General features: G+C 33.9%; 1 protein-coding gene across 2 annotated transcripts in view; it reads left to right on the forward strand.

The window, feature by feature from the left end:
• Nucleotides 1-26939, forward strand: part of LOC129943132 (uncharacterized) — a 444917-nt gene that overhangs the window by 267682 nt on the left and 150296 nt on the right. The window lies entirely within an intron of this gene.

Raw genomic sequence — 26939 nt, forward strand, 5'->3', positions numbered from 1 at the left:
GCGACATATTATGAGCTGTATGTCTCCAGTTTCGCACGCCAAGTTAGTTGAAGGCCTCTCCCACCTGCGTGTGCCACCTAAGTCAAAGTCTTCCTTTTCTGCACCGTTCCTAGGGATTGGATTCGAAGACCTTCCGGGCTCCAGCCAGCGTTGATGTTCATTTGCTCTAAATGACCCAACCATCTAAGTCGTTGGGCTTTTATTCTTTTAACCAGGTCAGTGTCGCTGCATACTGTAGAGCCCGTATATGTCGTCTTTAAATTTTCTCATACTCTCTAAATTCTATGCAGACAGGACCAAAAATGACTAGGAGAATTTTTCTCTCGAAGCATCCCTTTTTAAGATTCTTGAAAGAGGATTTGACTACTCAATTGCCTTCTAAGTCCAAAGAAGTATCGATTTGCAAGAGTTATTCTTCGTTTGATTTCAGCGCTGGTGACTTTGTCTGAGTTTATAAGTGTGGTTAGGTAGACAAAGACTTCGTTGTCCATTTTTAATAACAGCATATACTTGATCTTGCCCTAATTGGCCACTAAACCCATATACTCAGCTTCCGTCACAATATTCAAAAACGCGCCAATGATCTTCCAACTATGTTAATATCATCTGCGTATCCGAATAATTAAATGGACCTTTGAAAGATTGTGCCTCTAGTGTTGACTGTTGAGTTTTGCACAATTCTTTCCAGAACGATGTTGAAGTAGTAGCATAACAATGCATTGCCTTGTCTTAACCCTTTTTAGACATCAAATGCATCGATGAGAACTTTTCCCATCTTATAAGAGCAGTGGGCATCGATTTGAAGTTCCTGGTTTTTTTTCCAAGATCTGCCTCCGTAGTGGGAATATTTGGTCGATGGTGGACTTTCCTGGGCTGAAGTCACACTGATAAGGACCTATCAGGTTATTGACGAACGGCTTCAGACATTTATATACTACGACAGAAAGGAACTTATACGCGATGTTCGAAGACTGTTGTCTCTATGGTTGGCTTAATTCTTGTGTATTGTCCAAGCTAGGTATGCTGAGATTATACTCACCGGGCATTTATTTTTGAGATGAGTTGGATCACGTTAACTAGCAGGTCATCGCCTGCTGCTTTGAATAATTCCGCAGCGATGCCGTCAGCTCCAGCAACTTTGTTAAACTTCAGTTTCGATATAGATAACTTCACTTCATCGAGCTGGGGTAGGTGGAATTTTTGTTCTGTGTTGTCTAGGTTGACTGGTTCTAGCTCAATTACTGTGGATTTTGATTCGTCATCACTGGTTTGATGAAGTGGTTTTTCCATATTCTTAACATAAACTGAGGTTCTACTACTTGCCTACAATCTTCGATTCGTAGCTAGTACCCTTGAGATTTTTTCTAGCTTTTGGTAAAATATATGAACTTCATACCTGTTGTGACATCCCTAAGTCTCCTTGATCTCGCGCTTCTCATGATCCATTTTTATACCTTAGTAGTCGGTGCTTCTCTCTCGTCAACTGCTCGTAGAACTCGAGAGCGGATTAACCTTTTCCTTAGCTACCGGCATTCTTCGTCAAACCAGGGATTTTACTGTGGTAGCCGTGTGAAACCTAGCACTTTAGAGGCTACATCTCTAAACTGCAAGACAATGTTGTCACTGTTTTTCAATTCTTAATGCAGGCAGCACAGGACGACTTCTTAAGAGGTTGTTAGAGACTCGTTAGAAAAAAGTAGTCTCTTGTAATTGTAGACGCCTATCGCTAAATCTTCTCACAGTACTTCCTTTTTTGGCTTGGATCGGGATATCGGTAGCCGTACTTTGGCTATAACGAGGTATTGGTCATGTTGTCGGTCCCTCGTTGTGTTCGGATATCCTATGTACTGGAAAAGTGTCGTGCGTCGATCGCAATGTGGTCAAACTGGCGCACCGTTGTGGTACGGAGTAAAACTCACTGTTTTGGTCACCATAGACAGAAAATATTTTGCTATTATATCAATGATAATCATTTTTCAAAAACCACTAGTAAAATTTCGAGATACCTCAATTGAATTGGCTTAATTTTTATTTAAACAAAAATAGCATGTCAAGGTTAATAATACCTAGAAAGTCAAAAAGCGTAACAAACAAAACACTCAGTGCCACATCATCCTTGAACTTACCAACTTTACGTTTTTCTATAAAATATCCTCGGAATACGTATGAGCAATAAAGCTTAACATTACGAAATAAAAAAATGTTGCCATTTCGAATGTTAAAATAGGAATATAATTTAAAAAAAAAAAAAACATTAAAATAAAACTGCTAAAATTTAAATGTTTTACTTACAAGGCTAGTACCATATTTAAAAATAAGTTTTTCACTGAGGAGACATTTAACTTCAAATAGAATGTTATTGTAATAAGACTGATTTGACAAAATATTGACATTTAAAGGTCTAAATGTATGTGTTTTAAAAAATGATCTCTATCTATTATCTTCACAATAGTTTTATGCAACAAAAAGTTAAGTTTTAAATATTTAGAAAAATGAAATAGACGGTTTAAAATAATGTTCACCTTGAATATCTTGAGAAAAAATAATGAAATTCACTTCAAACTTATTTCATCTTATACAAAATAATATTGTTGCTAACATTAATAAATTTTTTATTAAAAATCCAATTTACAGTTTCTTTTTACTTAAAATATCGGATTTCTGACCAAAATACATTTTTTGTAGTGCATATTTTTGAAGTTAATTAAGTAACAATTCGGAAAACTAAAAATATCATTTCCAAAATAATAAGGGCTCTAATAGGAAATTACTGATGTGGCATCCCAGCTTCCTCTTTATTCCTGTCTAAAAATCCTTTTCTTTCTCTAAAGTAATAATTCCTTTGAAAGCATACAATAAATTGAAGGAATAAAGATAAAACTTACGGATTTCCCACATAAACGTTATACCGTCATCCTTTTGTTGTAGTTGTCATCGTGCCGTTCTAACCTTCCTTCGTTCGTTGTCGTCGATTCTTTGCTCGATAAATATAGGTAAAGTACACATATTCACGTATCTATACCTTTTCCCTACCCCCACCTACATTTGTACATAAAGATTCAGGATCTTTATAATTTTTCGATTATTTCCGTGAAAGAGGAAAGTTTCACAAAGTAACCTTACATCATGTGTGCGGTTATGGAATTTGTCATTCGATACTCTTTATACACTTCTGGGCTGAGTTTGACTGTGGGTAAATATATCCTTGTTTGTGAGAGGATGGGGAGGAAGAAGGCGGTAATAGCTTGAGCATCAAAAACATTCTATTCATTGAAGGATGCAGGATATATCCATATAAATGAGTTAAGGTGTGCAGCCTCGAGCTTTGTAGTTTGTGTCATATTGGTATAAAGGTGTGTCTATAGATTTAGATACTAACTGATATAAAGTAGATATGTGTACATTCGTTATATAGATTGCTGCATTTTACATTTTATTGAAATTGCATCTATTTTTATTTTTCTGTAGAATTTTTGAGTATCTTATCTTATAGATTGAATACCTTTAGTAATTCGAACTAGTTTCTGTATTGGCAATAGTGGAATTTATATCATGCAGTTATATCTAGGGTACTTTGAAGGTGCTCAAATTCACCCTTTAGAACTTTTTGAGTCGCTCTTTGTAGATTAAATTGTCAAAGGGATAAAAAGAATTAAAGTACATTGAAAGAATATGATACCCACTCTTTTTTTTAAATATTGAACTATTTAGCTGAAAGAGGTATTAATATTTTATAGAAAATTATTAAACTTAATAAGCTTTTTTAGTAATTGAGTTTTTGGCTATTGAATTGAATGAAAAGCATCAATGGCGCTTTTTTGATAGATATGCTAATACCATAAGGGAATTGTACCAAAATTAAAATTTTAATTACAGTAGGATCTTAAAAAAATCCATCCGTCAATGAACCAACTGGAAGGGAAAATCTTATACAAATTCGTTGTACCATGAAATGATGTGTCAAAGAAACGTATTATAAAGGAAGTTCACAGTCAAGACGTTAACTTTAGCTAGAAATTTCAAGAAATTCTTGTTAGTACCCTTTTAGAAGTTTTAATATCGCTTCTATTTGTTCAATTTAAAATGTTGCCTTTTCTCGTGTTTCGAGGTCAATTGTTATAAAATTTTGTGTAAGATACAAGATTTGAGTTGTGTTCTGTAAGAAAAGTTGTCGATTGGATTTTTCTTTAAAATAACAAAAATCTAATAAATATATAAATATTTTAATATTTTTAAAATCTGTTTTTTATGCCGAAATGATTTAATCAAAAATTAATTTGAAGAAGAATTTTTAGTCCTATAGTGCAATGGCGGATACAGGAAAAATCGTACGGGTCGTGAAGCCCCCCCCCCCTCCTGGGAGATTTTTTTTTGTTTATTTCTGTACAAATTCCCTTGTATTCAAAAACTTTCGTTTTCCGTTCATGGATTCGAACCTCTTATATTTTTATTTATTTATTTTTTAAGTATGAAATTCAGATTTTTATTGTAAGCAAAAAAAGAGGCTGTGTGACACTGATAACTTCCCATCATGTCTGTCGATTTATTTTGCTTAAAAGTTTGCAGATTTTCGTGTTGTGTTAAAAAATTGTCAGTTTATTTATTGTTAAAAATTCAAAATTACCTAACAATATTTTGCAAATAATAAAATAGTTTATTTTTAAAATCTAGTTTTGTTAAAAAGGTTTTTAGTCGAACATCAATTTTTACCTTATTTTAGTATTGTTTTAATTTTAGGTTTTTATTTTTTGTAAAAAAATTGTCAATTCGATATTTCTCAAAAGAAATGTTGAAAACAATTTTTTCTAGTACAATGAAATTAGTTTGAAGCCAATAACTCCAAGTATTTAAAAGATATTAACGTCAAAAAACAATTTTTACCAACTTTTATTAATTGTTTTGGTTTTTATTTTCTGTTAAAAAACTATCAATTTGATTTTTCTCAAAATTTTACGGAATGGTGGAAGCAATATTTCTTATAAGATAAAATTAGTTTAAAGCTAATATCTCAAAGCTTGGAAAAGATATTTGATTTGAAAATCAATTTTTAACAACTTTTGTTAATTTTTGTTTAAGTTTTTAATTTTTTGTAGAAAAAACCATCGATTTGATTTTTCTTAACATTTAACAAGATGCTGAAAACATTATTCTTCGTTGCTAAAATTTGCTTTTTTAACTTCCCATAGGAAGTTATTGTAATGGGTCCGATTGAAAACTTTGACATTTCTCGACGTTTCAAGGTCCCTAAAGTCGAAATAAAAATTTTTTAGAAAGATTTCTGTGCGTGCGTGTGTACGTACGTTAGCGACGACCAGAAGAAATATCCACTTAAAATTAATTTTTTAATACAGATAATGAGGCAGAAAGATACAGAAAGGGCTCTCAAGAAAATTGCGTGGGTGGTTTTTTTACCATAGCAGTTTAAAAAAAAAGGTGAAAATTTTGGTTAACCCTAAATATCTTACAAACCAAAAACGATAGAGATTTGCATTAAATTGTATATAATATATTTTAACGTGATATCAAAGAAATTTATTTTTTGAAAAAAATCCAACTATTTTTTTTTATAAATCAAAAAAACTGTAGAATAAAATATGATTTCATCTCCAAAACAATTTTGTGCAACGGAGAATAATGTTTTTGATATCTGATAAAATTTTGAGAAAAATGACAGTTTACTTTATAAAAATAAAAATCTAAAAAAAACGTTACTCAAAGTTGGTAAACATTAAATATCGATTCAAATATCTTTTCAAAAACTTTAAATTTAGACTTCAAACTTATTTTACCTTATAAAAAATATTATTTTCAACATTCGATAACATTTTGAAAAAATCAAATTGACAGTTTTTGTACAAAAAATTAAAAACCTAAAAAAAATTTAACAAAAGTTGGTAGAAATTGATTTTCGACTCCAATATCTTTTCAAAAATTTGAAATATTGGCTTTAAACTGCATTCATCTTTTAAAAATATTGTTGTTAACATTCGATACAATTTTGAAAAAAATTGAATTGACAGTTTTTTTTACAAAAAATAAAACTCTAAAAAAAACAAATACTAAAACTTGGTAAAAATTTACTTTCGACTCAAAAAGCATTTCAAAAATTCAAAATATTGGCTTCAAACTTATTTTATGTCACAGAAAATATTGTTTTCGATATTCAATAATTTTTATATAAAAATCCAACAATTCATTTTTTCATTAAAAATAAAATCTACAAAAAATAGTACGAAAATTTGGTAAAAATAGATACGAGTACATATAGACAAATTGCTATGGTAAGAAAACCACTCTCTTAATTGTTTTGAGAGCTCTTTCTTCATCTTTCTGGAATATTATCTGTATACAAAAATTTGTTTGAAGTCGATATCTCTGCTGCTTCTTGAGCTATGGAATACGAAAAAAATAAAAACGTACAGACGTATTTTAGGAAATGTACGGTCACACGCACACGCAGATATCTCTCTTAAAATCTTTTTTTGCGACTCTAGGAACCTTGAAACGTCGAGAAATGTCAACATTTTTAAGTTTAAAATTTGTCTTCTATCAGCTCTTTTCTACTCGTTAGCAGACTGAAAATGATTTTAATAACAGTCTCCCAAAAATTGAGTCCGAAAAATATTCTAAAAAGCCTTACAATTTTTCATATCAGATTGTGTTTTATTGACTTACGAAAAAAAGTCACGTTTTTGTAGCAAACTTTATCATTTTCCGGTTTCTTGCCTCTGTCTTTTTGAAATATTCTTCGCATCTGTAGATATACCAACAAAAACATTTTATATTCTTTTTCGAAAAAAACACCAAGAATTCAAAACAATTTCTAACACTTCTGTTTGAAATGCACAAAAAACCTTCTTAACTATTAACATTTAGCTCTTTAAAGAACTGTTGGAATCTTAGAATGCTTTTATAGTTCTTAAATAAATAGTTAGACCATATCTTGTTGGACAACAGTGTTACAAAAATCTAATAATTAAAGTTATCACTTTAGTCCTTAAAAAATATGAAAATATAAGGTTAAGATAAAAATTATGTTATTTAAATTTTGTCAGCCTCCTTTAGAAAATATTAAAGAACATTTTTGGTTAGTGCGTTGGTCTATCATGCCAGAGGTCTTGGGTTCAATCCCTGCCTGTGCCACCTTACTTTTTCACGTGTACTGCTTCTTTCGAGGGATTGACAAATCCTGCAAGAGTAATTCTTGTCATAAAAACTGGTTTCTCAAATTATCCTTTCGGATTCGGCTTAAAACAGTAGGTTTAGAGTTAAAGTCGCTAGACCTAATTTATTTATTTATTTTATTTAAAGAACAATTTTAAGCGGTTTTTAAAAACTTGTCTTTTAGTGTGTGGTGATCCCTACCTGATGAAAAGTCAAGATCTAGCCTTGCGATAGTGCCTCCTGTCTTGATTCAGAATACCAAACCAAACAGTCTCACATTGTGTATGAATGTATTTCTCAAGAATTATTTTTCGGATTTTTGAACCAACATCTGTTCAACAATCAAAATGCGTTGTTCTTACGTTTATCGCTTCATTTTGTACGGACCCCAAAATTTGTTGCACCATTTAATAGCCCAAAATTTTAATTTTGCATGAATTATAGGACACCCTTTATATTTATTTATATTACAAAAAAGTTAAATGAGTCAACTACCCTTCAAATTCAAATTGAAATCGTCCTTGTGTATCTAATTAGTTTTTAAATTAACAATGCAAAAACAAGAAAGCCATAAGTTAAAGACGAAAAAAAGTTAATATATTGATCGAATTAGCAAAATTGTTTCTTCTCTAAAATTCTCAACTAATTTGAAATACTAAAATAATATTCAACTAACTATCAATAGTCAGATTGCCATCGAAAACTTTTTTCATTCCTACTAAAGACCTTTCAGACCTTGCTTGAAATAAATCAATGATAGAATTAAATTCAAAATTCCTTATCTTCTACAAAAGATATTTATTGCATCTAACACAATTAATTAAATGAAACAAAATATTTCAAAGCTTTTATCTATGAACATATAAGTATATACACAAAGGCTTTTCAATTTATATAAGTATCTACGTAAAGGTATATTTTTTCGCCAGAAGATAAAAGATTACAAGAACTTTTCCTCTCCAACGCCTTCATATACATACTCGTATCTATACCCCCAAACAAACTTTAGCTCTTCAATTATTTTGAATAATATATTCGAATCCTATGGTGTACAAAATGTTGTGCCTCAGTAAACAAATCCTTGATTATTAATAATTCAAAGAACACCACCATTGAGCAAAGCTTATTTAGTTAATCGTTTATAGCATTTGTGTGGCAAATCTAACATCCTTGTGTATAGTGCGGATAGCGTTGATTAAACGGTTGAGAAATTAAACAAAAACAACCAGAATTTCATTCTTTTTACCCCCTCTCCCCACCTTAACTTATTCTTACATATATCTAAATCCTATGGTGGCATGATAAAAGTTTTATTTCAAAAATATCACTTGCCACGAGGTGACCAGCTTAGCACCACCCTATTACCGTGATACCATTACCAAACTGGGATTAATTATCATAATAGCTTGAGGGGCTGTGCAAAGTCAATTTGTGCCAACGAAACCAACCCAACGAATACGAATGAACGAACGAACAAACGGAAAAGGACGAAATTTCTGACATTGCTTTTTTGTTTTTATAAGCATTGCACTGTTGATATTCCCTTGGGGCCAAAATTATATCTGCTTTGTTACCCGCGTTCTTTTTGTATATATATACTATACATACATATATAAAAATAGATATATCACTATCTATACATAGGTAGAAAGATACCTCTATTTCTCATCCTCGTGGATGTCCTTAAATGAGAAGAAAATAATTGTAATACAAAAAGAAAAATAAACGAAAGTAATGAAAGAAAAAAAAAATTAGAAATCTCAATGAAAAATATTTTATGGAAGAAAGAATTTTAGAATTTCATTCTTTTCTCTTGAAATCAGGAGGAGAAAGAAAAATAATAAAACACACAAAAATGAAGAATCAACAAATTAGTAAAAAGAAAAAAGAGGAAGGAAAAAATGAATAATAGTCCTTGACACAAATTTTTCTCTCATTTTCTCTGAATAATAATAATTGTTGATTGAAATAAAATGGACTAATGCCAAGCAAATAAATTGATACCTGCCGAAAGGACGAAGGATGTTTTTTTGTAATAATTGTTTTCAATGTTGTATAACCTGATTTATAAGATTTCTGGAAAGTGTATTATTAGAGATTTTGGTTTTGTGTGTTTTGATAGGTATACGAGTGGGTACATAAACAATGCCATAGGTATATTATTGATTCAGGATTTACTCGTAGCTGTTGGTTCAAGGACTTTTGTGTTTTTGGGGGAGGAATTAAAGTTTATTTTTTTACGGACATTTTCATGTGTAGTTTGGTGTCGAGATTAATTTGATTTCGTGGAATAATTATTATCTTACGTCATGGTTTGTTTGTTTTCTTAGAAATATTTCTGACTAATTAAAAATAAAATAATTTTGAAAGTATTTGTAAGTTGGGTGATATTTCTTTTTTTATGCACATCTTGTTTATAATTAAAATTTATAAAGAAAATTAAGAAAGAAGTGCCTAATAATAAATAAATACATTTTAGTTTTTGACTCTTAGTCCAGAAAAATTAAATAAACAGAAATTAATTGTGGTTGAAAGCTTTATTATAATACAAGTTGTTACCCGCAGCCGGTTAAGATATTAGCACTAAATATGTGCCGCATAAGTTGTGAGACGCGAAGTTTTGTAACGTTACATATTGGAAAGGCATCTACATTCCGAGAAAGCATTCTTGGCACTCCTTATTTCAATTTGAACTTACGTTAAGGCACATCGGACAGCATAAGTGAATAAAGAAACTCTACTGGGTAGGGTATGAAGTCCTTTGTCCTGAGTCCAAGAGCGTGTCTTTTGAAAAATACTCCTACATGTGTCCTGCTTCTTTATCCAATTCGTTTGAAATAATTTTTAAAATAACATCGTTTCTTAGTACATCTCTTTCAAAATAAACCAACCTGTAAAAAAAGGAAACGCCTAATTATAAGGAACAATTTCAGTGCGAAATCCGGCAGCACCTAAGTATATGCTTAAACTATAACTCTTCTAAAAGGGAATATAGTAAATATCTAATTTTAAGTGTAACTGGCTTATTTGTTAGACTGATTTGCGATGAGATGTCACGGCTTGAAATTGATGAAAAGATAGTGGGTGTCGATTTGGTGTTCTTGGGTTTTTTCCAGGATCTGCCGTAATGTGAATATTAGATCAACTGTGGACTTTACTGGTCTAAAACCACACTGATAAGGACATATCAGGTTGACGATGGGCTTTAGGCGTTCCATATTACGGCAGAGAAAAATTTTTAGGCGATGTTAATTAGACTGATTCCTCTATAGTGGGTGCAGTTAAGAGGGTTTCCTTTTTTCAGGATCGGGCAAACAATACTGAGGTTCTATTCATCGGGCACGATTTTTTCGCACCATATCTTACAGATAAATTTGTGCATGCTCCTAACCAACTTATCTACAGCTGCTTTAAAGAGCTTGGCATTCAAGCCATCCGCTTCAGCGGTTTTATTAGACTTCAGCTTAGATATGGCAATCTTTACTTAGTCTAAGTCGGGGGGACGGGATTGTTGGCTTTCGTCGCCGTTATACAGTCTGCAGAAGTGGTCCTTCCATATCCTCAGCATTGACTGCGGTTCAACTATGCTGTTTTCACTTTCGTCTTTGCAGCCTTCGGTTCTAGGTTTATGTATCTGTGAATTTCGTTTTACCTGTTCATAAAACTTTCGAACTTCATTCCTGCTTTCAAACCTGTCAATATCTATTACCGCACGCTTCTTATGCCCTCTCTTTTTCCTTCTGAGAAATCGGTGTTCCTCTCGCTCTCCTGCTCATAGAGCTCATGAGCAGCTCTCGTCCTTTTATGTAGCGCCGCTTTGCGTGCCTGTTGTTTAGCTGCATTTGCCTGCCGACATTCCTCATCAAACCAGGGGTTCGCTGTTGGTGATTTTTTGAAACCCAGCACATCAGAGGCGGATTCTCTGATTGCATCTTGGCAATGTTGCCACTGGTTGTCGATACATTGTGTTGGCGGCAGAGAACTTCGTGAGAGGTTACTTGGAACTCGATCGGAAAAGGATTTGGCGATCTCTGGCGATTTTAGCCGTTCGACGTTGTAACTTCTCCCAGCACCTCCTTGTTTTGCCTTGAGTCTGAAAATCCAATTCTTGGCCTGAATCCGTTGTCGGAAGTGTTGTCGTGCAGGCTGTTCTTCCCGATTATTACACCAAAGATGTCTTACCTTCCTAGCTTGGCATTAAAATCGCCCAGGACAGTTTTAATATCGTAGCTAGGTTTTGTCTCAGAGCTTGAAGAACATATCATTGGTGTTGTCGTCTTTCTCTTCTGTGGGGCGTGCGCGCATATCAGGCTAATGTTGCCGAATTTAGCCTTGATGTGTAGTATCATGAGGCGCTTATTGATGCACCTATAGCTCAAGACTTCTTGCCTAGGTCTGGCTCCAAAGACGAAGCAGTCACCATACTAAATATCGCAGTTTTTCATCCTCTTTTTGCTCCATCCCATCGTATTTCCTGGATGGCGGTGATATCTGCTTTATATCGTTCTAGGGCCTCCGCTAATCCTTTGGCCGCACGTGGTCTGTTAAGGGACCTAACATTCTACGTGCATATTCAAAGTTCGTTGTCCTTTATTCGTTTGCGTTGGTTGTCAACAGTAAATCCGTCCGTATCCGAGGCTTGTTGGTGCTTCGCAACTATGAAGCTTTTACGTGGCCAGGAAGTCACTCCGACCTCACAACCCCCAACCTGGAGGGCCAGATCCTAAGTTTAACTCTAAGAATAAGTCGAAGAAGCCCTATAAGGTGTTCAATAAGTAGTTCAACCTTACTGGAACTGAAGACGCCACTGTTGATCTCGATAATTCGTCCGCTGACGTCTGGATAAGGAGAGGTTCCCTAGTGGAAACACCTATCCCCCCTCTCCTTTACTGCCCCCAACAACTTTCCACTGGGGTTGGAACCCAATCTCCAGTTGAGGTACTAGGCACCCGATGTTCACCGCGGGGAGGTGAAAGTGAAATTGATAGACAGAGGTGGGTTTTGAGAAAAACCTGTGGACGCTTGTGTCCTCTTGAATACACATGTCGTATATATTTGTTTTAATAATAATTATTTTATTCATTTTGTAAATTAAAGCTGAATTAAATAAGAACTAAATGAAACAAGTTCGTTCATAGATTATGGTCTTACTATGTTGAGATCTTCGCGTACAACAGAGGTGATAAAATTATGGACACTAACTTTAAGATTACAACGACGACGCACAGGGAACTCAAAGACCAATGACTCTTTTCATACTCGATGGACAAAATATGTTTTCAAAATGCACAAGAGTTATGAATTGTACCATAATTAATGTACGAAACTCGAAAATTCTTTTATTTGCAGTGAGAAGTTGATATTTGTAGAATTTGTAAAACAAACGCACCCATAATTTTGATTTGAAAGAAAATCATAAGCAATAATATTTATAATAATTTTTCTCTCGCCTCGAAAAGCAATTTGAAAGTTGCAGAAGTTTCTTTAAATCATCGATTCAAAAGTTCCAAAAAGGGCCGTTAGAAATAGGTTTTAAGCTGTTTTTAATTTCTAATTGAAGAAAGTTCGACCAATTGCTAGTTTTTTTTACATTTTTGTAAAAAAAACTGTATGTTAAATTTTTTAAAGAATTTTTCCATATGTCAAAACCCTTTTTCATGAAGTAAACAATCCTTCTTTTATAAAATATTAAAAATTAAAAATTACCAAATATAATAAAAAATCCACAAAAGTGTTCCGTTCATCCCAGGCTTTTCTTTTTTTTTAGAAACCATTGTAGCTTTAAATAAATCGTTCGTCATGTTTTAAGCTTTGGTAACAAACTGTCAATCTCATGCCTAATTTTCTTCCCCAAATATCTTTTTTGATCTTGGAGCAAATTTAGAATGTAAAAAATATTTGGTAAAGTTGCTTTTAAACTATGAAACATTTAAAGACTCACCTTTTATTGTGTCTCTTATTTATAAACTTCAGATTTTGTAAGGTGTTTAACTATACTGGCATTAATACATTTAAAAAAAAAAAAAATTGTAAGCAATTCAATACAAGGACATTATTCATTTCTATAAAATTCCTAGATGAATGTGAAGGTTTATTCTTCAAGTCTCAAACTAATTTGTATTGAAATTCTTCTACCACTTGAATCTCATTTTAATCCCATTTTTGAAAGCAAAAATTATTTCTTTCATCAAATTTTCAACTTATCAGGTAATGGTAAAGTATGTTGCATTCTAACCAAATTTGTTAATCAAATTCATGCACTACAACTCCTGAGTTGTTTTGTTTCTAAACTTAGTTCATGCCAACATCATCATTTTTATAACCTTACCTTATTCTAGGAATTCTTTCTCCACAAATTTAATTCGAAAACAAAAACAGTCTGCGTTGTTTATGAAAGGTTGTCTGTTTTGAATTTATATTAGAAACGCCAACAACGACGACGTTGAGTAAATTAGATCCAAGCAGAACTAAACCCTAATTTAATTATTTATTTGTGTAGAGCAAGACGCGATATGCATGTACATTGTATGTACCCCTTCCGACAACCCTCAACCCCCAGACACACATCGCTTCATCTCCACGAAATGTATATACAATGTGATGTGGTCTAACTTTTTTGCGTAAATTTAATCCTTTTTTAAAACATTATTTTTAAATAATAATAATCATCAACTTGTTTTTCTTTTCCTTGATGTGCTTTTTTTTGTTCCTTTAAAAACAAAAGTTATGTGTGTCAGCGGGTAGGTATAGATATGTATGTATGTAGTTATTAACGTAAAGTTTTAAGCTTTAAAAAAAATATCTGACGAACATTCCACTTAGGCAAAATTAAATATTCTCGTTTCGTTGCATTTGTATCCACAGGATGCATTTACAACGAAACCTACAGGATTTTGTATGCATGCATATTTTTGTGCCACATCTAACTGCATAGCATATACCTATTCCTACATAGGACCTATAGGTTAAAGTAACTTTCTACCAAGCCAGGCCATCAGGACTTGTGTTGTGAGAGTGCAAAAAGTAAATAACTTCATGAGAAAATGTTAAAACAAATATCCTTTTCCGGGAAGCTCTCGGGACCGGGAGGTACAAAGTTCACTGGAATTCAAGCTTAACTTAATTTCTTTAATAGTTTTTTTTTTTTTAGTTTAGTGTGTATCTATGTATAGGTGTTTTAAAGTGATTCACTGCTCCACACTCACACGTATCGATGCAATTTATTTTTTGTGTTCAACGGTTCGTCATCCTTGATCGTCCTCGCTGCAGCTTCGGTCGTGAATAAATAAATAAAAAAAAATATAAAATTAAACTAAAATAAAATTTTGAAAACAGAAAAATAAAGAAACTCCTGAATCTATGCTCTCTCGTTTAATACCTACCTACCATCATCGGAGAAAGAGGCAGTACCAAAGAGCAAGAGCATCAGCTTTAGCAGTAGAAGCAGCATCAGCAGCAGCAGCATAAAAAGGATATAAGAAAATGTGTTTACCAACCGCTTATATTGGGGGCAAAAAGAAGTGTTACGTGCTTACATAAAAGTGTTTCACAGTGTTGTTCGGTCGTGTTGTGTTATTTCCGTTGTTGCTCCTTTTTCTGTTTCTGGTTTTCCGTCCTGTCCTTGCCTTGTGCCTGGGTGTCCTGTGTTTGGTTTGCTTGGTGTTATCCTTGCGATATTTTATGATAACAAAAGTCCAATGCCAAAACGGTAAAAAATGTGAATTTATTCGAGCACACAAGATTCTGTGTATCTTTATACCGTCGTCGTTGAAATAATAATAAAAGAAAAACATCCTTTCCCATTTACGAGTTGTTATTATTGTCCGTTTTTGTCTCTTGTTTGTGTGTCGCTCCTGTCGTCGGTCGTCGGTGGCGCTCGGCGGTGGCTATTGTCATCAATACATACCCATACGAATATGTATGCATATGAAGAAGTATGAGATGAAGTTCATAATATAATTGTAACCACAAAAAATCACATTGTAAATTGAAAGTTCTGAGAAGTCCAAGGAGCCAGGCAATCTGCGAGGAACCGCATACATATACAATATACAAAAATAAAAGTCAAAAAGGATGTAAGGCAGCGTGCAGGCGTCCTGTCGCTTGCTTTTAACTTTTTCAACAACAACACCAATAAAACATACATCCTGTTGGCTTGTTTTCGATACAAAGGTATAGGTACAACACCATAGGTAGAAAGGAGGTGAGATCCTTTTTACCTCAACCTTAACCTCTATATACATCAAAAAAGATAAAATATAGAGGAAAATAATATTCGTGTTGAAAAACAAAACGAGAAGTAAAAACCAGTCAACATAGGTTGCCCGCAGTCAGTGCTGGGTTGCCCCCGTGGGGAGCCGTCATCTCCACGACCAACAAAGCCACCCGTTTGGCCACCAGAACCGGAACTTCCACTGGAATCACAATGGGCAGACGGCATTACGGAAGGTTATTGGGATCAGGGCGGTCCATGGGTATGTTTCCTTTCTATAGCTCTACTATTTTACATTCAATTTTTCTTTTATATAAAATAAAAACAACAACATTGGTGCATGTTTATATTTTTATAAACAGGGTGTGTCAACAAACTAAATTCCTAACTGAAAGTGATCATAATAATTTTTATAGATTTAACTTGTTATCAATAATTTAATTTATGTATGAAATATAATGTCCGTCAAAATAGTACCAGTGTTATGCTTACCGACATGGTCTTTATCTAGAGCGTTTTTAATAACACTTCAAAGGACAGTTGGGCTCAGCGCCGGTGTTTCAGGACGAATGATACTTAAATAACACCTTAAACCAGGAAACATGAAGTTCAATTAAATACTGAATTATGATGGAAGCAGTGTGCGCAGTAGCTCCATGCTCCTAAAACCAAATCTCAAAACTGTCAGCAGTAGCTGGCTGTAAAAAATGTTTCACCTAAACCGTGTAACTTCCAATATTTATGGTTACAATATTAAACATATCGTCTTCCAGAAAAATACTTACGTACTTACTTATGTCCGTGAAATTAACGTGTATAGGGAATCTACTACTTGCATGAACCATTGTTTACAATTTCTGAAAATGTGTCCAAGCACCTTCTAAATATTCTCTAGAACTGATAATTACTGTTCCATCGTGTTACGCTAAGTATTTCTGCCGTACTGTCAGAGCGGGTTTTACTGAATTGCTTGGCCGCAATGCACCCGTCGACTTTTCGAAGATTATGTCCATTGTCCAATTCAGTTTCTGTGATTTTCTAAGTGCTGCATCCATAAAAAGCACAGCTTTAACATCATAATGGAACAAACATAGCTTTCTCTTCATGCTATAAGAGTTGTTTTTCCATATATTGAACAGAACTCCAAACGCAGCCTTTGCTTTTCTGATATGGATGTATACGTCCAATTCAATTATACCAACCCTAGAGACCCAAGATATCGAGAAATCCTCTATAGCATCTCTTCCGGTTTGTCAAGAAATATTGACTCACTTTGATTAGGAAGTTCCAAGGTTGAGCCTTTGAATTTTTTCCGAATTTATCCCCAGCACCATGATTGCTGTTTCTCTCTCCATTGACATAAATAAATTATCCTACGTCTTCCAGATGTAGCAGTTGATGTTTGAGGTGAAATTCCAGAGTCCTAAATTTCTCCACCGATTTGGAAAAGCAGCCTGCAGGAAACAGCTGTAATTCGATTATTAGAAAACTTCGCAAAGAACTGCGGGACACAATTGGGTGCCTTTATGTAGTTCGTGGTCTTTGAGCTCGAGGAAAATCAACTACAGCTCCAAGTTCCTTATTTAAGTAACTTGATATAGGATACAAGAATACAAAATTAAAACTTTAAAATTATGATTTTTTAAATTAGGAAGAAACTTTTCACCCACCCTGTATATGTATCTTCTTATAGTTTCCGTGTGGGTTTTGGACAGGATATTAATATCTATGTGTGTTTTTGGAAAATATCAAAAATATTCGAAAGGTTTATTGTTTAGCACACACATTCTTGACATCGACATCATATACCTACCTACACGAACAGGACATGCAACTACACCACCACCCCTCCCTCACTACCACCCATAATTCATATAGCATGCTTTCTAGCTGGCAAGGACGACATCGACAACTAAGAACAAGGGATTTTTCTTTTTGTTTTTAATGCATAGCAACATGTATATAGAAAGTTTTCGTATTATATGTACATAAGTATTCGAAAGGCGATTTGGTATTTTATCGAAAAATTTGCTGTTAGTTCAAAAACCTTTAACTGAACTGAACGGAATGTTTTTGTTCGTGTCATTTTTATTTTTGTTTGTTTGCATCTACCTATTGTTGCTCCCACAGAGAGGAAAATGAAGATTGAATGTTTTCCGGTGGTAAGTGGCAGCTCTATTGTGTTGTGTTTGGAAACAAGCTTATGTTTTTGTTAAAAGGTTTTTAAATGTGTGTCTTTTTCAACAGCTAGATACACAAAAAAAAATGAAACTCTACGAAAAAATATGAGAAGAAGAAAGTTTTAAAAATGTTGAAAGCTTTAACTGCAGTTTGTAGAATAGTTTATAAAAAGCGAAAAAAGGATCCTTTTTTAGATAGAATTATTAATGGTGACCTTAAGTCGGAGAGAGCACAGCTTAAAATGAATTTTTGCGCTTGACTTATTTGAGATTTGATGCATATTTTAGATGGTATTAATCATACCTACCTTTAGAAAAATAGTTAAAGGATGTTAAGTCTTAAGAGGTAATTAAGTATCAACCTTAACTATCATCAACCTAAATAGATTTAAACAGATTAATTATTACGAACGAAAATCTCTTACAATTATTAAAGTAGAGACTTAGAAACTTTAATCCACAAAAAAGGGAGGTATTTGCAAAAACTTATTGCTTATGTTCTGAATTTGTATTTGTAATAAAGTTTTATAATTGGCATGATAAAATCATAATGTTAGAGTTAAATCTAATTTTTCCGTTATCATAATTAGCTTGAAAGTTATCAAAGATTGTCAAAAAAGTGGAATGTCATTTTTGACAAGAGAGAGTAACTTTTAAATATTAGTTGAAATTAAGTAATTGTAAGAAAAAAAAACTATGTTCGGTATGTGGAAAACAGGGCCGGATAGCTCTAAGAGTAGCCTAAATAAGCTAAAAATTCTAACCACCGTAATGAAATCTTCTAGAAAAACAACATTTTTAAAGAGATTTTTTTTTGTTTTGGCTGGTTTTGGTTTTGTTAGGCTGCCCTTTGGAAGTTATTTCAGTTTACCTAATTTGTCAAATTGAATATTGTGTAATTTCTTGATGTTTTAATCGTTTTAGCGTGTTTTGCATCTCAAAAACCGGGAGAGATACCGTCTTCTAACACAATTTTTTTCTAACAGATAATAATATTATGATTTAAGCTGGAAAAGATATCGTTAAGGATTCAAGTAATAATTTCATGAAATTTTGTGATTGGAATTTACGTAAAGGTTACTACTGAATTAAGTCTCCAAAGTTTCTCACAATCCCCAGATTAAGGGGAGATATACGTATGGTCATTCTTAAAAAAAAATAAGTTAACTTTTAATTCCAAACCTTATGAAATTGTATTAAAAAAGTTTGCAAAATCTAAGACAATGAGTAGAATTTTTGTGAAACATGATAATTTTTGAGTGCCTCAGGTAAATTATTATCAGAAGACCCTCTTTAATAGTGTTAGGTCAATATTGTCGTATAAAATAAGAATAAAAATCCTTAATGTTATCTTATGTGAAGGGGTGATTTTTTTCGAACAAATTTCATAAACGTACAATATTTAGGAAAGGAGTTTCTTGCAAAAGTTACCTTTACCTATAAGAAAAATTTCAGTATGGGCCGCACCCCAGGTTTTTTTTAAATGTTAAAAATATTCAAAACATTTTGGCTCTCATCTTTCTTTGACTGGGTCCATAAATGAGAACCGGGATGATGAGTGTCTTATAGATGTTGATTTTAGATGCTCGAGAGAGGACTTTACATCTCAATTGCCTTCTAAGTCCAATTAAAGAGAGAGTTGCAATGGTTATTCTTCGTTTCATTTCAGCGCTGGTGTCGTTGTCTGTGTTAATAGCAGTGCCTAGGTAAACAAAGTCCTTAACTACCTCAAAGTTATGGCTGTCCATGGCGACGTTTTGTCCAAGACGTCGTTGTTCAATTTCCTTTTTTGGTGACAACATATGCTTGGTCTTTCCCCTAATTGACCACTAAACTCATCTTCTTCGCTCGGGTCGCAATGCTCAAAAACTCTCCACTGACATCACGCTTTGATCTTTCAATTATGTCAATATCATCTGCGTATCCGAGTAATTGCATGGACCTTTGGAAAATTGTGCCTCTGGTGTTGACGGTTAAGTTTTGCACAATTCCTGTCAGAACGATATTGAAGAAGTCGCATGACAGTGCATCGCCTTGTCTAAAACATTTTTTGATATCAAATGCATCGGTGAGATCTTTTCCCACTCTGATAGAGTAGCGTGCATTCTCCATCGTCATTCTGCACAAACGTATAAGTTTGACAAGGATGCCAAAACTAGACATTTCTCTGTAGATCTCTTACCTATGGATGCTGTCATATGCGGCTTTAAAATCGATAAAAAGAAGGTGGGTATCGATTTGAAGTTCCTGGGTTTTTTCCAAGTTCTGCCATAGTGTGAAATTTTGCTCGATAGTGGACTCTTCTGGCTGAAGCCACATTGATAAGGACCAATCAGATTGTTGACGAATGGCGTCAGACGTTCACATAATACGGAAGAGAAGATCTTATATGCAATGTTAAGGTAACTGATGCCTCTGTAGTTGGCGCTATGTAGAAGGTCTCCTTCTGGTCTATCGGGCACACTATGCTGAGAATCCACTCATCGGGCATGCTTGTTTCCTACCATATTTTGCAGATGAGTTGGTTCAAGCTCCCTACCAAGTCATCGCCTGCTGCATTCGGATAGACTTCAGTTATCAGCTGTCTTTTCGTCGTGCTCAGGAAGGCGGAATTGTTGATCTGCGTCGCCGAAGTTTGAGTAGTTCTGTCTCCTTTACAGCCGAATTCGGTTTGTCATCGATGTTATATAATATGGAGAAGTGATCTTTCCATATTCTTAACATCGACTGCCGTTCTACTACGATGTTCCCCTGATCGTCCTTACATGCTTCAGTTGGTGGCTGGTACCCTTAAGAATTTTTGTTTACCTTTTGGTAAAATTTACGAACCTCATTTCTGTTGTGACATCCCTCTATCTCCTCGATTGCGCTTTTCTCATGCTCTCTTTTTTTCATCTAAGAAGCCAGTGTTCCTCTCTCATACCCATGTCTTTATGTCTTCATCTTTCTTGTCTGTCGGGACATGCGCGCATACGAGGCTTATGTTGTGCGAATTTAGCCTTGATGCGGATTGTCGTGATGCGCTCGCTCACACAGTTGAAACTCAAGACTTTTAGCCTGAGTCTAGTTCCAACAACAAATCCACACCCAAAAAGACGCTGTCTTTGTTCTCGGTAGCAGTCGGCGTAGTATACATCGCAGTCTTTTAGTTTATGTTATCCCCGTCCATCCCATCGCACTTCTTGGATGGTGGTAATATCTGCTTTGCAGAAGAATCCATCCGTATCCGAAGTTTGTTGGTGCTTCGCAACTAAGGTATTTTGTACGTGGCCAGGAAGTCATCCCAACGGCAAAACCCCCAACCTGGAGGGCCAAAAAAATAAGAAACTAAGAAAAATTAATAAAAGTAGGTACAAATTGATTTCCGACTCAAATATCTTTTCAAAAAATAAAAATATTTGCTTCAAACTTATTTAATCTCACGGATTGTTTTCAACATTTAGTAACTTTTTATTAAAATAAAACAGCCCGTTTATAAAAAAAATAAAACCTACAAAAAATAGTACGCAAATTCGGTCAAAATTGATGTACGGTTCTTGATACCTCGTGAACAATAGAAGATATTAACTTCACATTAATTAATTTCATCGAATTTAAATTTTTTGATATAAGAAATACAAAATTTTAAGAAATGCTACTAAAATTGGTAAAAATTGGTTTTCGACTAAAATCTCGCTAAGAAAAATATATTTCGAAATCAAACTATTTCATTGTATGAAAAATTTTGTTGGAAAATTTGAAATTTTTAAGAATAATTCAACCTTTAACAAGACACAAAAACCTAAAAATTTTGAGCAAGACAAATCGACAGACAGGATGTGAAGTTCTCAGTGCGTATCGCATCCCAGCCCTTTAAAAAAAAAAAATGTTTTGGAATAATTGTAACATTTCGGAAATGTTTCTATGTTTCTGAAATGTGTCTTTGGTCTGTACACACCTTTTTACTCTTTTCATTGACGCAACGTGAAAAACAAGGCCTTAGGCTCTACGATCGATATAAGAAATTCGTTAGGTTATCAAGGAAATAGAGACGTGTGAATCGTTTATGAAAAATTTCATAAAAAGGATATGGTGCTGCAATTGATTGGCCAATATAAGCTTAGCCATTTTAAGTTAAGTCTTTTTCAAGCTATACCTATTGAAACATACTCTTTTCCATAATTCACAAAATTAATTGAACATTTTTTAATAAAGAAATTTATGACAAAAATTCTACAATAATCAAACTCATGGAGAATTATTATTTTTTAATAAAAAGCGTGTCTTTGTCGATCTATCGAGGATTTTATACAGAAAGTGTTGCGTTTATATATTTTAGCACAATGCCCTAAATAATAAGTATTATAAGCCCCTGATGTGTATCTCATCATTTTGATTAAAGAATAAAAAGAAAATCTTTTATCTTTGTCAATAAATCAATGTAGCAGAAAAAATATACAACAACTGGAATCTCATAAAAGCGAGTGTGTCTTGGGACGTTTTCGATTAAGAAAACCCGTATATTGGTGCGGTGATGGTGGCTCTGTTTTTCTGTTGGGAGTGCAAAGGAACTCCCATCACAATTCTCAAACTGGGTCACTTATTTTTCCCCATTCAACAGCTAAGGCGGATTTGATGAGAAGATTTTGTATTAAAAAAAAGACAAAAAACAATCTTCCCGTTTACAAAATGTATATATACTTTTATTCGCTGGTATATCATAATATCCTTACAACATATAATATACATCAGTTTTTCCTTTTTTTTTTATTTTTGTTCTATATCCCTCCGGCTGGGACTTCGTGTAAAACCTAAACAGATTTATAGCTTTTATTTATGGCTCAATAAGTTTAACATTTTGCGATGATAGTAGCATTATTTGGATACAATTACGATTGCTAAAATAAAACATTTTACTGAGATTGCAATCATCGTATCGTTCAAACATATATAAATGCTTTACATATACATGTAAACGACTCGCCATTGGCAAGGACGACTAAAGTCCTGATGCTCGAAGGCTGGAAGTTGGAGTTGGAGTTGGAGCCGGAGGTCATCTCTTAGTGATTAACTGCCATTAAATGAATCGGAAATTTACTTACGTTCTCAATTCGAAATTGGTAATGGATGCGTGAGCTGAGATATATGAGTACGAATTAGAGCATGAGATACAAATGGCCTGAATGGCCATCAAGGTTCGTCGGTGAAAATTGCAATCAAATCGAGAAAAACTGTAGGATGTACTATATCTATATATATGTATATACCTTCCTATCTCCGACGACGACGATGAAAGTGATTAAAAACGAGAGAAACGAGTGGATGGACATTGAAACAAGGCATTCATGGTTTAAGCTGGACATGCGGATAGGGTAGGTAGATATAAAAGAAAGACCATTACATATTTCATTTAAGTTTTCGAAAAGTCTCTGATACTTTCGCGATTGACCTGTTAAAACGTGCTGTTACTTTGAAGTAATTTAAGACAAAATAAATTACAATTTGGTATTATTGAGTTTATTTAAACTGATTTGTAAATACTGAACACAATTTAACACAAACTTATTTGATTTATAAGTTAGATGGTTTTTCCATGAAACCTAAATAGCGTGTTCAGATATTATACTGATTTGAAAATAATGTAATGTATGTTTCAGGTACCCGTTTCGTAATACCTGTGGCATGATTCAATTGTTGTCATGAAAAAGTGCTTTCTCAAATTTGCCGTTTGGATTCGGCCCAAAATTGTAGGTCCTTTCCATTCCTGATAACAGTACTCGCACACAGGAATGGTTGAGAATTGTAAGTCACTAGGCCCTAAGTTCTCAAACTGACTGTTGTGCAGCCCAATTTTAATGTTTCAGGTCAATATGGGTATGATTTTCTTAATATAGGGATCACCTAACTTTAAAGCAGTTGAAAGCTGCTATTTTGTAGAAGCTATGTAAATCTATCATATTTTTCACCAAGTCCAGGCCAATAAAACACACTTAGGTTATTTAACTCAACAAAATATTCCCTGCAAGAATTGGTAAATACCTTGATCATATTATTTGGAAAACAGCAAAATGCAGAAATCAAAAAATGTAATCTTAATTGTAATGATTAAATGTGAGCAAAATTTGTAGTTCGCATAGTTTTTGAGAAAGTGCATTTTCCGCTTGAATTAATCTTAAATATTATTTACATGATTAAGTTGTTCGGCATTCAAATTTGTAGCTTTTAAAATCGTTTTAAAGACTTATTTATAAAGAAGATTAAAGTTAGCAAAGAAATATATACAAGCGTACAACTTTTTTTTAAACACAGAATTGTATACATAAATTAGTAAGTCTCAAGAGTGCACTTCTGGTTCGCTGAAGTCATCAAAGAAAATTTTTAAAAAGAGATCCTTCCAAATATCAAAGTTTTTGTGTTGAAAAAGGTAGCTCAACAATAAGGTTAAAATATCCTTAAAATTTGTGTTGCTAGAATTTGTAATCAATTCTATTTAGATGAACTCGAATGCTTTAACACCATAGCAATTGCATTGCAATTTTGAAATTCAAAAACTACATTTTTTCTTGTGCCAGCCTAACTAAGTCATATTTTTACCCAACTTTTAATAAAAAATTAATTATTGTATTGACAGAAACGAAGTTTTTGCAATTTAAAAGTTTTTATGAAGTTTAAGTTTCGATGACAATGTAAACTTCCGGTTTTGTGGCCGACCAACTGGAAAGCTCGAGAGAAGTTGAAACAAGCTACAGAAAGATTCAAAGTCAATCAAACAAATACTGTAATGTCTTAATATTGGCTATTTGGGAAAATATGATACATTTTTGTTCTTCCTCAGTCAATAGTAATCCTTTGCTTAGTTCATGTACGAATTAATGACTCTATGTGACAAATTTGTTTTGTGACCTCTTCTTCTGATCTCTAACAAATTCAATAGTTTAGATATAATAACTATTAATCTGCAGAGGTAATCATTATTGAAACATGCTAATAAAATCAGTGTGTAAGTTTGTGTGATCCATCCTATTCCACTTAGCCATTTTCCTTTCTAAAATGCAAGTCAGTAGGTCCCCTCCATTCCTGACAACATTACTCGCAAAGAGGAATGGTTGAGGCTTGTAGGTCACTAGGCCTTATTTCTCAACGAACTGTTGCGCCACCAAATTTATTTATTTTAAGTCTTTAGAATGGATTGGATCTTTTTCAGTTATTAAGAAATTACGATTTACATTAAACATCGTCGAAATGTTTCTTGTCTCACGCTTTTTTACCGTTATTTTAATGGTTTATGCTCTAGAGAAATAGCCAGCTGCATTCCTCCCCTTAAACAGTTCAACCGTAATACTCGCGCTTCTAGGAATGCTCATCAATATACCCTCGAGCCCATCTTCAGTCGTACTGTCAAGTACAGAGATTCGTTCTTTAGCCGTACTATGCGAATGTGGAATGCCTTGCGACACTCTGTCTTTCCCAGCTATTGCAATATTCAGGAATTCAAAACCAATGTGCACCGACATCTCCTTTCAACCCCTCTCTCCCTTTCCTAGTGTTCACACTGTGTCTACATAATGAGTGTGCGCTTATTATAAAAAAAAAAAAATCACTACAAGTAGACGGGTTTTCACGTCTGATGCGTTAGAGCTCTGCTTTTTTAGAGCCATTTTTTCTTATTTTCATTAATAATCTTTTGTCTGAAACTTCTAATCCGATAAGATAAATATGATAAGCTTATTAAACTAGGATTTGGACATCCCAGTTCATTAGGGAGTTATTAACTCTAACCCTATTTTAAAAACTCTATCTCATTAAAGCATATAAACCACCTCCAATGCCACTATTGTTACATGAGTGACACTTGTGAAGAATAGATAAATAAGAATTCAGCAATTGATATATAACTCACCTTTGCCCCTTTGTGAATGACAACCACATTTGACGTTGATAAAAATGCAGCTATTCACAATTGTTCTGCAACCAAATGGAAAATGGCAATCAAGTTGCAATTTTGTATACACAGATTTCATAATAGCATTCGACCGCGTCTATGATAGTCTTATTTTACCTTAAGTTAGTCAAACTAGGTTTAAATTCGTAATTTTAAAATGGTCGAGATCGTGTTTAACAGTTGAAAATTGCCTATCGAACCATTATAATGTATTTTCAGGTCTACCACAAGGAAGTCACTTGGGACCCCTGTTATTTTTATCATTTTCATCAACAATTTAACTTTTGTCATGAAATTTTGTAAAGGGTTTAATAAGAAGAAGAACGGGAAGATGTTAAAATAAAATAAAACAAACTTTGTGTGAGGTATTACAAAGTTGTTTTTTTATTTGAAAAGTGTGGAAGTGGTCCAAATTTTCAATGACTCTTCCGCATAGATTCGGCTGAATTTAAGCGATGGCCTGTGTAATTTTCACTTTTAGGGCATCGGTGGATTGTGGTTTATTTGCATAGACCTGTGACTTCAAGAAATCCTACAGGAAAAAGTCTAGCGGGATTAAATCGTATCACATTGGTGGACAATGAACATCAACCCTGTGAGAGATAACCTTACCCTCAAATAGTTAATGCAAAATGTCAATCGTTCCGTTTGCTGTATGGCACGTAGCACCGTCGTCCTGCTGGAACCACATGTCGTCTAGGACCATATGTTTCAGTTTGAGCCATAAGAAATTAGTTATCATCGTTATGTAGTGCTGGCTGTTGAAGGTGACCGCCTCACTTAACGTTGTTTTCAAAAAAGTACGGACCAATTACGCCTCCGCGCCAAATTCAAACCAAATCGTAACTTTTTAAATTGAGGATGCATTATCGCCTGGTGAACCTAGGGTGGGTTATTCTCGTCCCATATACGGCAATTTTGCTTCTTAACACAGCCATCCATCCAAAAATGAGCCTCGCCACTAAAGTAATTTTTCAGCAAAAATTGGGTCCTCTTACAAACGATTTGAAGCCCAGTCAGCGAACAAACAGCGTTGTATACAGTCAAGAACTTTGAAATCCTGGATAGAATGGATCTTGTACGGGTGTAGACCCAAGTCTCGACGCAAAACTCACCAAATTGAAGTTCGCAAGAGTCCGAGTTCTTATGCATATCAAGGAATAGACCGCCTCGGATTCTGCTGTACACTTTCACGGAGCACGGTGAAGTTCTCAGCCGATCTTGCGTTCCTTGAACATGGGTGTTGGCTGATTGTTTACTGAACGGTTCGTCTCAAATTTGGTCAACAAATGTTGAAAAGTCGACTGTGAAGAGATACAACGTCTACCGTAAAATGGACGCCCAGAATTACATTACCCTTTAGTAAAATTTCGGATGTATTTTAAGGAAAGAGATGGTTTTTGTAGATGGACCTTAAGAATGTCCATTACGCTCTTTTTATGAATCCCATTCTTATATTCAA

Source organism: Eupeodes corollae, chromosome 1 (assembly GCF_945859685.1).
Source record: "Eupeodes corollae chromosome 1, idEupCoro1.1, whole genome shotgun sequence".
In the NCBI taxonomy this organism is placed as follows: domain Eukaryota; kingdom Metazoa; phylum Arthropoda; class Insecta; order Diptera; family Syrphidae; genus Eupeodes; species Eupeodes corollae.